At 25.9% G+C, this 14,649-nt stretch overlaps 1 long non-coding RNA gene across 1 annotated transcript; it reads left to right on the forward strand.

Annotated features, from left to right (window-relative positions):
• Positions 1-3,707: 3,707 nt before the first annotated feature.
• On the forward strand, positions 3,708-4,670 carry LOC113549677. The gene is made up of 3 exons (XR_003404942.1): positions 3,708-3,781; positions 3,860-4,007; positions 4,545-4,670. It is a non-coding gene; the product is annotated as an uncharacterized LOC113549677 (long non-coding RNA).
• The last annotated feature ends 9,979 nt before the right edge of the window (positions 4,671-14,649 follow it).

The following is a 14,649-nucleotide window of genomic DNA, read 5'->3' on the forward strand; positions in this document are numbered from 1 at the left end:
TATATTTATAGCCTTTTTTATTTGAATTTCATTAACTATATCATTGGTTTTCACATAAACTTGTTATTAGACTCTTCGCATCGTTACTTAAATCGTATAAATTGTGTAAAGAATGAATTATTAAGTGAGTTCACACCCCCATTTTAACATTTATCTACAGGTATTACACATTATTTTTTTCTAACCAATTTCGCATAACGGCACCGTTGCCTGTAGGCAATCAAATAAAAACATTTGAAATTGTACGTGGTAGTTGTTAAAATACGAAAGCGTAGGTACGACCTTGCCAGACGATTTCATTAAAGTTCTATAAGCGATGGCATGAGAACTAAATTACCTTTACGAATGAAAGTGACTCGAAAAGACTCGACAGTATATCTTATGCGAATAAGTAAATACACTTTTGTGTTTTATGAGTACAATAATCCGTATTCCATACACAACAACACATAAGTCTTAACAAAATGTAAAATTTTAGATGCAAAAATAATGTTTACCTGTCTAATAACATTGTTGTTAAAACTAGTCTAGTACGAATAGTTTTAAAAATAGGTGGAACTTATTGCTTTGAAACATGTACACATCAATAAAAAAAGAAATAAAAGTAATATAGAGTTGCACCTTGCATATTATTAAAGTATAATTTATCATAATATTATGGTCCATCAATCATACGATTCGATAACGGCGATAAGTACGATGCCGTAAATTAGAACATCGCCCACAACACATCAAAGCAATTAATGTACAATTATAATGGTACGAGACTCAAAGTCCGTTTCAATGGACGATAACAGTATTAATAAGTAATTTAATATAATTATATTATATTAATTTGTTTTTATTTTAGGCATATCATTTAACTATATAATTATATCTGATAACTGCATGTACCTAATAATATTTAATGATCATTAGTCTCACCTACCTATACACTTTTCAAATATAGTCCATGTAAATTGATAATTAGGTGTTTCGTTTTTAAATAACACTTTGAACATAATATCATTCGACCCATCCGAATCAAGTGCGGTAGATATAAATTACAAACCATAACAACCGAATAACACGCGAGATTTATTTTTGGTACACGCGAGTTACGTGCGAGCATTAATGATAAATTGATAACTATTATAATATTACAAGTTTTTATTTTATATCCTCATATATAATCGTATATTATTATGATGGAATTGTATAGTACAAACATAAAATTATTGTCATAAAAAATTACAAGACGCAATAGACAAAGAAAACTTCATAAGAGATGTCCTGATGGATAAATATAATAATATATAAAAATAATATAAACATTGCATTAACTTCTAAGAATAGTTATACATTTATTATTATTACTACAAAATATATTATGTTTGCTCAGCAAACAATTTGCATACTATAATCATTACACATCAATATAATATGTTATAATATACAGTATTATAATGTGTAAGATTTTCAAAAATTAACTTTATTAGCTGACAATCTTGACTCTTAAATCTGAAAAAGTTTGAAGCAAAATTTTATTATAGTATATTATAATATAAAAATCAAGCATGCCACACACAATTCAGTTGTTAATTTTAAAAACCAAGATTGCAATTTAGTTTCCAATAAAAAAATTTTCAGACAAATTTAAGTTTTAGCATGCTACTCAAATGCAGACATATAATCAGCAAACTTTTTCGATAGATATTTTATTATACTTCTGAGTTTTCCACGACATGGATATGCACAATTTAACTCATTATAAATCATAAAAATAATCCATTATTTTCTATGTATAATATAATCAATAACAATATTATTTAATTATCGTTATTCTGTATTCATAATCAAACACTATGTTTCTCTCCGTCTTGGTAAGAACATTTTCAAACAAAGATTTAAACCATTTTTATATAATATACTGTATGTTTGTATCAATATATTAATATCACAAAGTTCAATCCTGGTCACGTCAAATCGAGTGTCAGAGTTTGTTAAACTGCATAATATACATCTAAGCTTGAAAATCGTTTACACGGCTATTTAATATGCATATTGCATAATACGAAGTGTTAAGTGATAGTTATACTCTGAAGGCTAAGTGATGTTTAAAAATTGTCTGTGTACAAAAGAACCAAAAATCAGATTGCTATTGTTGTATATAAATGCAGTCTAAGCATAGGCAGAAATTTGTGCATCGAAAATTTGTGAGCTACATGTATATACCGTTCACATCATTGTTCTCTTCGATTGCGGCTTATAAAAAACCAGATACTGATATAATATTATAATATAATGCTTTGTACACGAAAATATTTAAAAAAAAAAAACTCGTAGGTAGTGTCATATTATAAATACTAAATTAAATATCTAATAATGACATATAAATACTTCGATCAAATTATATTTTATTAAAAAAAAAAATTTTTAGTTGCAATAACACTATTTATTCCTTTACAAGATAATTGATTTCATAATAATCATTTCAACAGTATAATATTATTAATTATTATATTTTCCACCAATTCCATGACAAGGGGTTATAATAACCCTTACACAAAATGGGCGCAATAATCAAAAAATGAAAAAATTTCCATTAGTTGATTTTTGCACTAAGCCGACAATAATATGTTTGAAAAATATATGTTCAATTGAATTTTTGCTCAAATAAATTTTTGTTTCAAATAATATAATTTATTATTAGAAAAATATATTATTATGTAAATTATTTAAATTATTTAAAAGTAAAAAAATGTTCGTATAAATTCATATCATCAAGTTAAAAGTTTAAATTGTATACAATGCCTCTTAAAAACTCAATGTTATTTCGATCACTATTTTTAAATCTTAAAACAATATTTTTGATTATTATTAGTGTTGTTTTCAAGATACCTTAATAATTTTTGTAATTCTGCCTTGAATAAATTGTTCGTTTAAGCTTTCGTTCTGGTTCTGAATTTTTTGAAGAAATGTTATGAATTTATGTTTAGATATCAACCTAGTGCAATATTATACTATAAAATATTAAGTTTATACGTTATATTAATTTTAAAATTACATATTTAAATGATTATGTCAAGATTCAATGATATAAGTAATGCGTGATAATTCTACGTGTCTTTCACTGTTTAACGGTCTAATAATCGGATATATACTAGGGAATACATTATGGATATCTTAATATCTATATCAATATAAAATTTGCAACTTTTCGAACAGTAATTTTATTTATTCGAACAAAAATTCATTCCAACACATTTTTGAACACAAACCGACAACTTTTTGAGTATGTAAGAATTCGCAATGCACATAACATAATAGACTCATGGATATTGGATATTATTCCGTATATTATTATAACAATAATTTATATTTTAACACAAGTATATTACTTTTAGTCAAAATTTTAATATATATATATATATCAATAAAAACTTTATAAATTATGAGTTATTAAATTGTGTGTACAAAGAAAAATAGTCCTCGATATTAGTTTTACACAAATCAAAGAGGCTATTACTTATTCTTATAAAATAAAATATGTTGAAAAATACTATAAATTGGATGTGTATTTAAATTAATGTTTAAATAAATTTTTAAATCATTATAAATCATCTCAAAGAGATATGCGTTTTGTATATTATAATGATTTGTAAATAAGCAATCGTCACAATATTATAGTGATCACGCCACGCTGCCGCCCCACTTTAAACTGGTCAGCGGGAGTGTATATAAAGGCGTCCGAGATCTCCATTCCGGCATAACACATCTTTTTGTGCACATTTATTCTTTGGTGAGTATACTAACAACGATTATAGTTTTAATTTTATTTAAAACTAATAATATTTTATTTTGTATTTTTAACTTGCAGTTTTCACTTTAATCTCCAAAAACCAACCAACAAATCAAAAATGGGCGCTGAAAAAGTATCCATGAACATCGTTGTTGTCGGACAAGTCCAATCTGCCAAGGCCGTCAAAACCGTCGCCAAGGCCACACCAGCAACCAACCAACTCATGGTGAGTACATATTATTATAAGTTATTAAATACAACTTTAAAAGTACAATTTTATTCAATTATTTTAATCAATACGTTTCAAAATTTGTTTGAAAATACAAATTTTTTATCTTACAAAGTAAATGACTAAAAATATTTTCACAATTATTTTTATTATATTAATTAATTTCATTTTCAAATAAAATAATAAAATCATTTTATTTTAAAAACAATGTTCACATGAAAATCTCATTATGACAATAAATTAACATTAGGTAACGTCAAACTATTTGAATATGAACTTATAACTTATAAATTATATAAATATTATAACTATTATATTTCAAATTATTATTTATTTTTTTGCTATATTGTACTTTAAAACACAATAATGTATTTAAATGTAAATTCTTTTCATAGGTAGCAATATAATGTAGTACCTATATTATCTTTTCGTAATATTTTATACTCTACAAATTATACGATAATTAATATTAAATTATTATTATTATAATAAATTATAATAATTTTAATTGATTTGTTTATTTTTTTGTTTCAGAACTGTTAATCCGTGTACTTCGTTCATTCCAAACTTAAAAATGCCATAGCTCAAACAGTACAATAATATGTAATTCATATAAGTATTGACACCGAAAAATAAATCAGTCATTTCCGATACACATAACTGTTTTGTTTTATTTTTTTAATCTTTACCTGTTTCAATGCCCTTAGAATTTATCTACGATAGTAACAAATTTATTACATACTTGATATCACACGATATCATCTTTTAATATTTTGTTGTATGTAGATTATTATAATAGTGACGCAAAAAGGTTTTATACATTAATGACAAATGTATAATAGATTCGACTAAAGTGTACCAGGTTTTTGGTTTTTTACCAAAATGTTTACATTACATTATTAACATTTTAAATATTATATTTATTTTACATATTATTCGGTCGTTAACCTTGATGATCAGTTATAATTAGACAATATTTGTCTGAGATCGATGAACTTTATTCTGAAACTAATTAAAATATTATTATGTTTTCAACTAGCATTTACAACCATTTGGCTTACTAAAAAATATTTTTCTCTAAAGATTTTAATTACTTATTTGTCATAATACAATAAAATATAAATCAAAGAAATATTTTGCCATAATATATATTTACACATTACACTGTAGTCTGCATGCTATGATAATTTCAAAATGGTTGAATCACTGCTATCTTAATCTACGATAAGTTGGTAGTTAAATACTAATTAAAAATAATATAATAATTAAGGTATTAATAAAATAACGGTTATAAATGAAACTTCGTTGTGGCTCAAAATCATTATTCATACATTAGAAAAAAATTGTATAATGATTTATCATTGAATGTGACACTATCATTAAACAGACCTACACGATTAAGAACTATGTGATAGTGTTCGTGCAATCTTCGTAGTATAAATCTCAATCTGAAAACTAAAAATGTTATTTAAAATAAGGTGAATATATACATCAAACACAATATTGTATTTTTATATTCAAATCTAATGTACAATCAACTGTTATATATTTTATTTCTTACCAAAAATGTTTATACAAAATATATTACATAATATTATAGTAAGTAAGCTTTTGATAATAACATTATGGTACCTATGACAACATTTAAAATTAATTTATTACTATGGCGCATACTTAAGTATCTAAGTTTTAAATATTGGTCGAAAAGAAGCGAAAAATAACTTCATAACTTAAATAATTCTAATAATATAATACATAAAAACTTATTTTCCGTGATATGGCCAATCCTGTATAATATAATAGGATTGGTTGTTTTGAATAATACAAATTTTATAGAAAGTACAAAATAACTATATCATTGGTATAGGTTCTAGGAAATAATATATAATATATTGAACTATTTATTTCACCAAAATTTGTTGTAATAAAAACAAAATAGCCGGTAAACCAAATATTGATCTATTGACTTCTTTTATGCATTCTACAAATTCTAAATACATAATATATCTGAATGTACATAAGCGTGATCTTCTTTCCGGAATTTTTTCGTTCATCATTCACGCCATTCAAGAAATGTATTTAAAAAAACAGTTGCAAACATTTGAAACCTAAAATTATATTATATTTGGTACATCACCGGCAGTCGTCAAACTACATACTTTTTAAAAAAAAGTCATCATTCAAATCCGTACACTTTTATACATCAATTCCGTACAGTTTTCTCAAAATCAAACCTAATCACACACGCTTATATATCAATAACGCACACGTTTATCTAAATTTACATTATATTTTAGTACCGCAAACCAGTTAATCATATTTTAATCTAAACCACAAAATCATAAAAATATAATTTTAAGGATTATCCGCAGATTGCTATACCTGCTACTACATTTTTTTTCTCGAAATCAATTTCCTAACTTTGCTAATTACATAATGGATAATTATACTGAGACCAATAATTTTTTACGAGTATTTAATCAAAAATGAATTTATCTAATATCAATCAAAAATATTTTTTGTTTTTAAAACAAATTTATTTTTTTGATTTTTTAATTTTTAATCGAACTATGGAATTTTAAATACTTAAAATGCCCACTATAAATCCCATTGAAAGCTTAAAAAAATATATATAAAATAGATAATATTCTTATCCTTAAGTTTCAGTATAAGTAAATATGATATTTCATTCGTATAATAGCCTTATAGCTAACAACACAAAATTGGTGTGCATTTGTGGCATGGGACCAACAAAATAAATTTATATTGCGTTTTTTTAAAGTATAGAAATGAATTACTATAATACATATAATAACATTTAACGTGTATATTTTATATTATTATTATTATTATTATTATTATTATTAAATTAATATTGGGTTAGAGAACTTTTAGTTTAAAACAAAATATGAGCATTGTCATAAAATATATAGGATTTATAGAATTATATTTTTATCCAAATTACGCCATACCACTCCATTTTATCCCAACTATCCTTACAAAAGACGTCTTATATAGATTTCCATTTTGACATAACAAATCTTTTTCAGCTGAGTCTTATTTTTTCGAGTATTAAAGAATGTGAACTGCTGTTTTCTCTACAGTTTTTTACTGCTAAATAATTTGCAACCATTAGTAATTTTGACAAAATTTTAACTACAAACGTTCATAAAAAATGAATGTGTACCAATAAATATTTTTTTTATCATAGGAAGAAAAACTTAAATTTTTAAATCTTAGAAATAATAACAAAATTACATGTATCTATATTTCAATACTTAATAAATTATATTACTAATCTAGCTACGTTTTTTTTCGTATAGGTATGTTTATTACCGTGGAACAAACTCGTACCAGTCGTATACCTGATTCAAATTCGATTTAAATGTTGGTAAAAACTGTTTGTTTAAAGATTCAAAACGTCAGTGACTCGTATTAGTGAAAATTCTAAAAATACTTCCAACTTTGGGCTGTCATCTTGTTGTTGATGCTGTTAATCGTTTTCTCCTATTTTTATTGTCCCTACACTTAAAATTAGTTTAACAAAGTATAATTACATATACGTTGTCACAATTATTTATTAAAGAATTTTCAAAAAACCACTCGTTTTTAAAATAAGATAAAGTCCAAGTATATTAAAAGATGTGTAATATGACATGCAAGAGTGATACGAAAGGCCTGTTAAAGTTAAAACCTCTCATCTTTTGCGTGCATGGTTTTCAGCATATTATAAATTTTAACTCGGACAATTATATTTTTTTTTGTGGTTATTTTTCAAGTTCTATTCTCATAATGTTATTTAATATTATTTTCATAGCATTGTGTGGTATACTTTTTTTAACTCGCCAATATTAACACTTTTAAGATTCCAATTGAAACCTTGACAAATATGATGTGCATTACTTTTTCAGGAATATTTGCTGTTACTTCAGATTTATTCGATAGTTAGAAATGTTTGAAAAGTTTTTAGTATATAGTATTTCACATCCAAAAGATTGTTTTTTAATTTCTTTATTGCTTTAAAACTTATAATTTGACATAAGTATTCAAAACTTATGACAAATTGTTACCTATACGTTAATTTTCCGGTATCAAATTTACTCATTTAGGAAAATACACAGAAAACCTAAATTATACAAACACATTTCAACAATGTATTGTAGAGTTACCGCAAAAAGTAATGATTGCCAATAATATACAGATTATAATATCATGACAATTATTATTATATAATTTATTTTACCAGCATAATATTTTCACAAAAACTTAAACTCCTAACTCAATGTAATCAGTTATCACTTATACCCTATTAATCTGAATATATGATGAATCACGCCTTACTACATCACTCGACTAATCTTATTAGCTTTTTTAAACATCTTTAAAGCAATTAGCAAACCTTTCTTTAATTCATCATAACACAATTTCGTGTAAGTCAACTATTTGGTAAGTGTCTACGTCAGTCAATAAAATATATCATTTTTTTTTTTTGATATACCGTTTATCAAATTTTTATCTTATGAACTTTAATAAATAAATCTTAAATATTTATAGAATAAAACTCCCGTTGTATTGACTAGTATTTTAATTTAATTTCATAAATTTTCTCTATTTTTCGTCTATCACAGTACAAGTTTTCAACACTTTTAAGTTCTAATATTTCCAAGTCAACAAAACGTTTGACATTAAAATATATTTTTTTTACACAATTCGTTAGACAGCGCATTGTATAGACAATATAGGTACATTACTGTGCAGAAAACATCAATTTTATACATTAAGACATAGTCCTGCCAATGTAAGGCTAGGTTAGGTTACTATAATCCTACCTTTCAGAACACCTACAATTAGTTATACTATTCAATATTTAAGTAATTTAAATAAGTGTTATCAGGTATTCCTCAAAGTAATCGTCTAGGACATCTACTGTTTCGTTTTATATATTTATAAATTCTGTCTGTTCAGTCATTTCTCCAGACCGGATTCTGGTATTTACTGATAACATATAAATATATATATATTTCATATAATGAATGCTGTAAAATAGATAAAACGGTACGACGCACTGTGAGTGAAATACGAATTCTATCTGGTCAAAAATAATAATTTTAACAATCGTTTTGATTGCTAATCTATACGAATATTCATACCCAGGTTCTCAGTGATAGTAAATACAGCACTATCGATATAACAGTCATTACTATCATTAAGTCTGCCAGCAATAAGCTCGGTTTAATGCCATTAGTTTTTTGAATTCTGTAAACTGTATTATTTATATTTGTACGTTCTAATGCGTTACACGCGTTGTAAGCATTAAATGCCGATCATTCAGAAAAATAATTTTCAAATATTTATTATTAAAATATATGAGTCTATGTGGACTGTAGAAAGTATGATAATCTTTATTTTGATTAAGACATAATATAAATATATAAACCTAAATATATGTAATTTACTATATGATATACTAATTATTACTTCCTGAACATCGCCAATAGAATAATTGATGTTTATTTTATACAAAAGTAAGCGCAAAAAGATAACACTATTACATGGAACGGAATGGGAAACAAATCGAAAAAAAATCGCTGATATACGTGACGATTATCGATAAATTCAGACGGCCTTACCGGATGGTGTTTCCGGTGTTAATAAGAGAAATGTGATCTTGTGGGTCAGCAGCAGAGCCGTTGACACTCGCCGTTCGGCGTATAGTGGTAAAATATACGTACGTGTCTGTGTTGTATATATAATACAGCCAAGAGGACGTGCAATACGCTTAAACGAAGACACGTAACGTTGATAAATGTTCTGCTGCAATGACCTTTGAATATTGTCCTCGTCATGAATTCTTTCACAGACCACTACGCGGGCATGATATATCTTCGCAGCCGATCGTCCGGGTCTTGCCACGCGTCCGTCGTATGTCCGTTGATTTATACCACAGTCTACTCGATGTATATGTGGTTATCGGATAATGTTATTTTATATCATCAGTCGTAGTGTGGTTGTATGCACTTAAACAAGCGATGCAGTTGCGTAAAGATTAGGAACTTTTTAGAGCATCGATAATAGCACTTACACATATTATTGTAAAAAGTATAAAAATCATGCTACAATAAGTTCGTTGTATATTATTTACAATTAATAATTCTATTATTTCGTCGAACTGTTTTTAAAGCATCTTCAAAATAAATTTAAAACCCAATTATTAGGTTCTTAAAATTAAAAATATACTCTAAAATATCCTTAAGATATTCTCTTTATAATCTATACACTGGTAAAATATGCTCATTTTTAATTAAATTTTAAACATTTATATTTGCATTTACCGTCCATTAATTCCATATAATAGAATAATACTTGAAAACAATAATTGCATATCAATATACCATTACTTTGGTAAATTATTTAAATTCAATCGCATTTAAAACAATGAAACAATCTAAAATTAATCTAAAATAACAAACAAATTATTGAGCAATTTATATTTTTTTTTTCATTTTTAAATTAAAACATGGTTTTTTACAACTTAAGAAATAAATAAGTATGCATGATTTTTATAAATAATAATACAACATATATACCAACTCAATATAAAATGAAGGCTAAATATTCTCAGTTCTTTAAAATATGATTTAATATACAAAATAAATTTTTCCTGATCTATTTATATACATATTAAACATTTCTGATTGAGATACACATATGATTGATAAACAGAGTACCTATGACCTATCACATTATTCTAATATTTTGGTGTTAAAAAATCATTATAATCTTAAAATATCCAAGATTGTTTGTGTCCAAATAGACATGATAAACTTATATTAAATAATCATTGAATCGTTGTATACGAAAAATTATTCTGAGCGGAGACAACGTATTAATCTCTATTCTCTACTATTCTCTTTAGAATATTATATCATTTGTTTGCATCATTGTTAATAATATAATAAGTTTAATTAATTTTAAAATAATGATTGAATATTATCAATCGTTTTAATAATAAAACAATATATTATAATATTATATTATTATCATTGACGTATAAACCAATACTAACTTAGATTAAAACTTACAATCAATTCAATTTAAACTAAATATTTTGAAAAACATAAATTGCGTATAAAATAATAATACACTTGGTCAATTATTGTAAAAATATTACAAGTCCCTATGACTAAAATGTATATTTTTTAATTATTTAATTTTAAATTTGAATTACTATTTACAAAAAAAAAAAAAATGAATACATACATGAAGGTATAAATTAAAATTCTATCACAATATAAATATTAGAATTTAATTGTTTATATTTTTTTTTTGAACATAACCTATATCAAGTTTAACATAATAGTTTACATTTTTCGTATTGGTATTGTATTATTTAGTCAATAATGGGTATACTATGTTTAACGCTATATAGTTCCGTAGTTCTGTTATGCGTCAAATAACGTTATACAAACAAGCCACTCGATATACCATTTCTTGATGAGAAATCGATTATTTAATTGTAGGTATGTATGATTTATTATAATGAGAGTATCTTTACGAACCACTCGATAATAGCGTATACTATAAGATATATATTATATGTACATAATAACGGAAAAAGGGAAAATAATTTAGATTTTTACGTGGAAGTTTTTTAGAGATATTATTGCATGTAATGGTATTGTTGAAAATAATGCGAAGTGTTTGTTTTTATATACACTTTTTATGGACATGACATGTAAATTCGGGGCATAACTGTTTTCCGTTGAAATAATGACCCTCGCCCGTTATCATCAAGACCGTTTTCCACCAAAGGTTATATTCTAATTTCCACAAAAAAAAAATAATAAATTATTTAAGATATTTTTTGATAAACCATTATATCAGTTATGTACAGTGGCGTACTCACGGGGGGAGTCATGGGGTTTAACCCCCCCACCATTGGCCGTATTTTTTTATATCTATTTCATATGTTTATCACAATATAATATTTTTTTACTAACAATATCACGATTATTGATTAAGTGATTAAATTAATATAATAAATAAAAATAAAATTAATAATTGATTATTGATTTTACTGATTATAATATAGTAAATTGGGTCTAATTTCTGGTGGTGCAGAGGCATATTGTCAACCTATAATTTCCACCACACCAATAATCCAACTTCCTAAGTAAAATCCTTCCCTATAAACTATATATTTTCCCATAATATATTTCTTTAAATAATAAATACATTTTGAATTATTTTAGCAGTAAAACCTTTATTATCATAATATTAATAAAAAAAATAGTCAAAAATGTTTTTATATTTATTTTAAGTTGATATTACATCCTCTTTCCGCAGTTCCCAAATCGAATTCATCAATTACATGGTCCAAATTAATATTATTCTTTTTTTTTTATCTGCAAAGTAACTAAGCTAATAAGCCTTTCTTGTCCCGTAGTCGTTCTAAAGTAAGTTTTTAACCTCTTTAGACAAGAAAAAGATCTTTCGCAACCTGCTGTATGAGTAGGTATTGTTAGGAATATTTTTAATGTCGCTGGAAAACCTTTTTGAATGTAATTTTGTTTTATGTATTCTATTTTTGATTCTAATTTGTCAGGTACTGAATTATTGCCATATTTTTGATTTTACTATTTTAGAATATAGATAGAATAATAATTTTGGTAATGCCTATTACATGCACGAAATTTATAATTTTGTATCTATTTATATATTATTATATATTTCAATGATTTTCTGCCTTCTGGTGGTGCAAAAACATACCTTTGCACAACCACATTTTAGATGTGGTGGTGCAAGTGCTGCATTTGCACCACCCAGCTTATGCCACTGACGTTCAAAATTATACTATTTACGAAATAAACTAGTATCCGTACATGGATAACTAAGTACTTTTTACATTTAAACTTAGATATCACACTATTGCTATTTGCTTTAACCGCATTTACCACAGAATAGGTGAAATAGTATAGATGTGTTTCTTGTTGCTTTGCTTTTCTTTATTTCAGTTAGACATGTTAGAATGTAATGCACCTGTTGAAGTTGGACCAACAAATGATATAGGTTTCTTTATAAATCGAAGCTTATCTGATATTTAAAAAAACATAGTGAGTGCATTTGTCACTGATAAATTTAATCACATATTATTTTCAAATGTTTTTATTTAAAAAAATTAAATAAATTAAAAATCTGTATAACTTAATTTAAGTTACTTAATGTACATAACATTTTTTAAGGTTTTAAATAACTTATGGACACACTACCAGTAAATTATGATTTTCCAATATTAAATATGAACTCTAAAAGAAACCTGAAATCTGTTAAATTATTTTAGAGCCGTCTTAATACAAGATCTATAAAGAAGATCTTTATAGATTTTGGTCTTAATGGACTCACAATGCTATCAATTCATGGAGATGTGCCTCTAACAGCTGAGGAAGTGGTGGACGATCTGGCAAAAAAGCCCAGAAAATTAGACTTTTTTTTATAATGTGGTGCTAATAAATATATAATTTTTTTTAAATAGTACAAAATTTATAATTAGTATGACTACAGGGAGTGTGGGGGCAGAGCCCCCCACTTTTGTATTCTAGTAAATTTTCAGAGCCCCCCCCATTGAAAATTCCTGAGAACGCTACTGGTTATATATCCCACGTAATTTATTTTTTTTTTTTTTTTTAAAAATCATACATAAATTATTACAGATTAGATATTATGATAACATGATTAGTTACTGCAGATTTGATTAACCTACCTCCTGTAAGCTTATGCAACTTGTGGCGGAGATGGAGTTATTACTACTAAATTATTATTATTTCATCGCAACGTTATCCACGGATAATTGATGAGTTGGCATTGTTCGCTATATCAGTCTGAACCTGTCAATTTATACCACCCGTCTGGAAAAATGCTCAAGCACCTACCTACCTACATAATATAGTGTTTAAGCAAACTTAACGTTCATTTCTATTATTTTTTTTTCATTTCTTTTAATCTAAATAATAGACAATAGTCCTATAATCCCTCTATTATTTAATATTTTTATGAATACCACAGTATGCATGTCCTCATATATCGACCACATTCGTAGTAAAGCTTTAGATGTAAGATAATTTAAGGTTTATTAAGCAAATTCAACAAACTTCGATTTATCTGGTTGTCTTCTTAAATCCGCTCAGTTCTCGAAGATGATGCTGTTATGTGGTCACCATATGTACAGGGGTACAGCCATCGATATACGTCAGAACGGTTGGGTCTAAAACCGATTTTTGGACTTTATCAGTTACCGTCTAAAAATCATCATCCGCAACATGACTACAGTCCGATTAGTCAGGTTTTTAAACTTAATTCTTTGAATGATAGACAAAGAATATTTGGAAATATTCAAAAATTAATTGAAGGCAATGCTGAATATTGATGTCCCGGGAATATTTGATGATTTATTAGCAGCATCCGATCGCTTTGCTAATGATAACAATACTTTTATTTGATTTTTTTACTACTGACAAAATTTAGTCAGTAAATTCAATACATTTACTTCTTTATATAATTATTAATTTTGGTTTTAGTGGGCAATCTAAACTAAATATGTTATTATGTTAAATTATATCCGATAAGCTAGGTACTATAATGA

This window comes from Rhopalosiphum maidis, chromosome 1 (assembly GCF_003676215.2).
Source record: "Rhopalosiphum maidis isolate BTI-1 chromosome 1, ASM367621v3, whole genome shotgun sequence".
NCBI classification, from domain to species: domain Eukaryota; kingdom Metazoa; phylum Arthropoda; class Insecta; order Hemiptera; family Aphididae; genus Rhopalosiphum; species Rhopalosiphum maidis.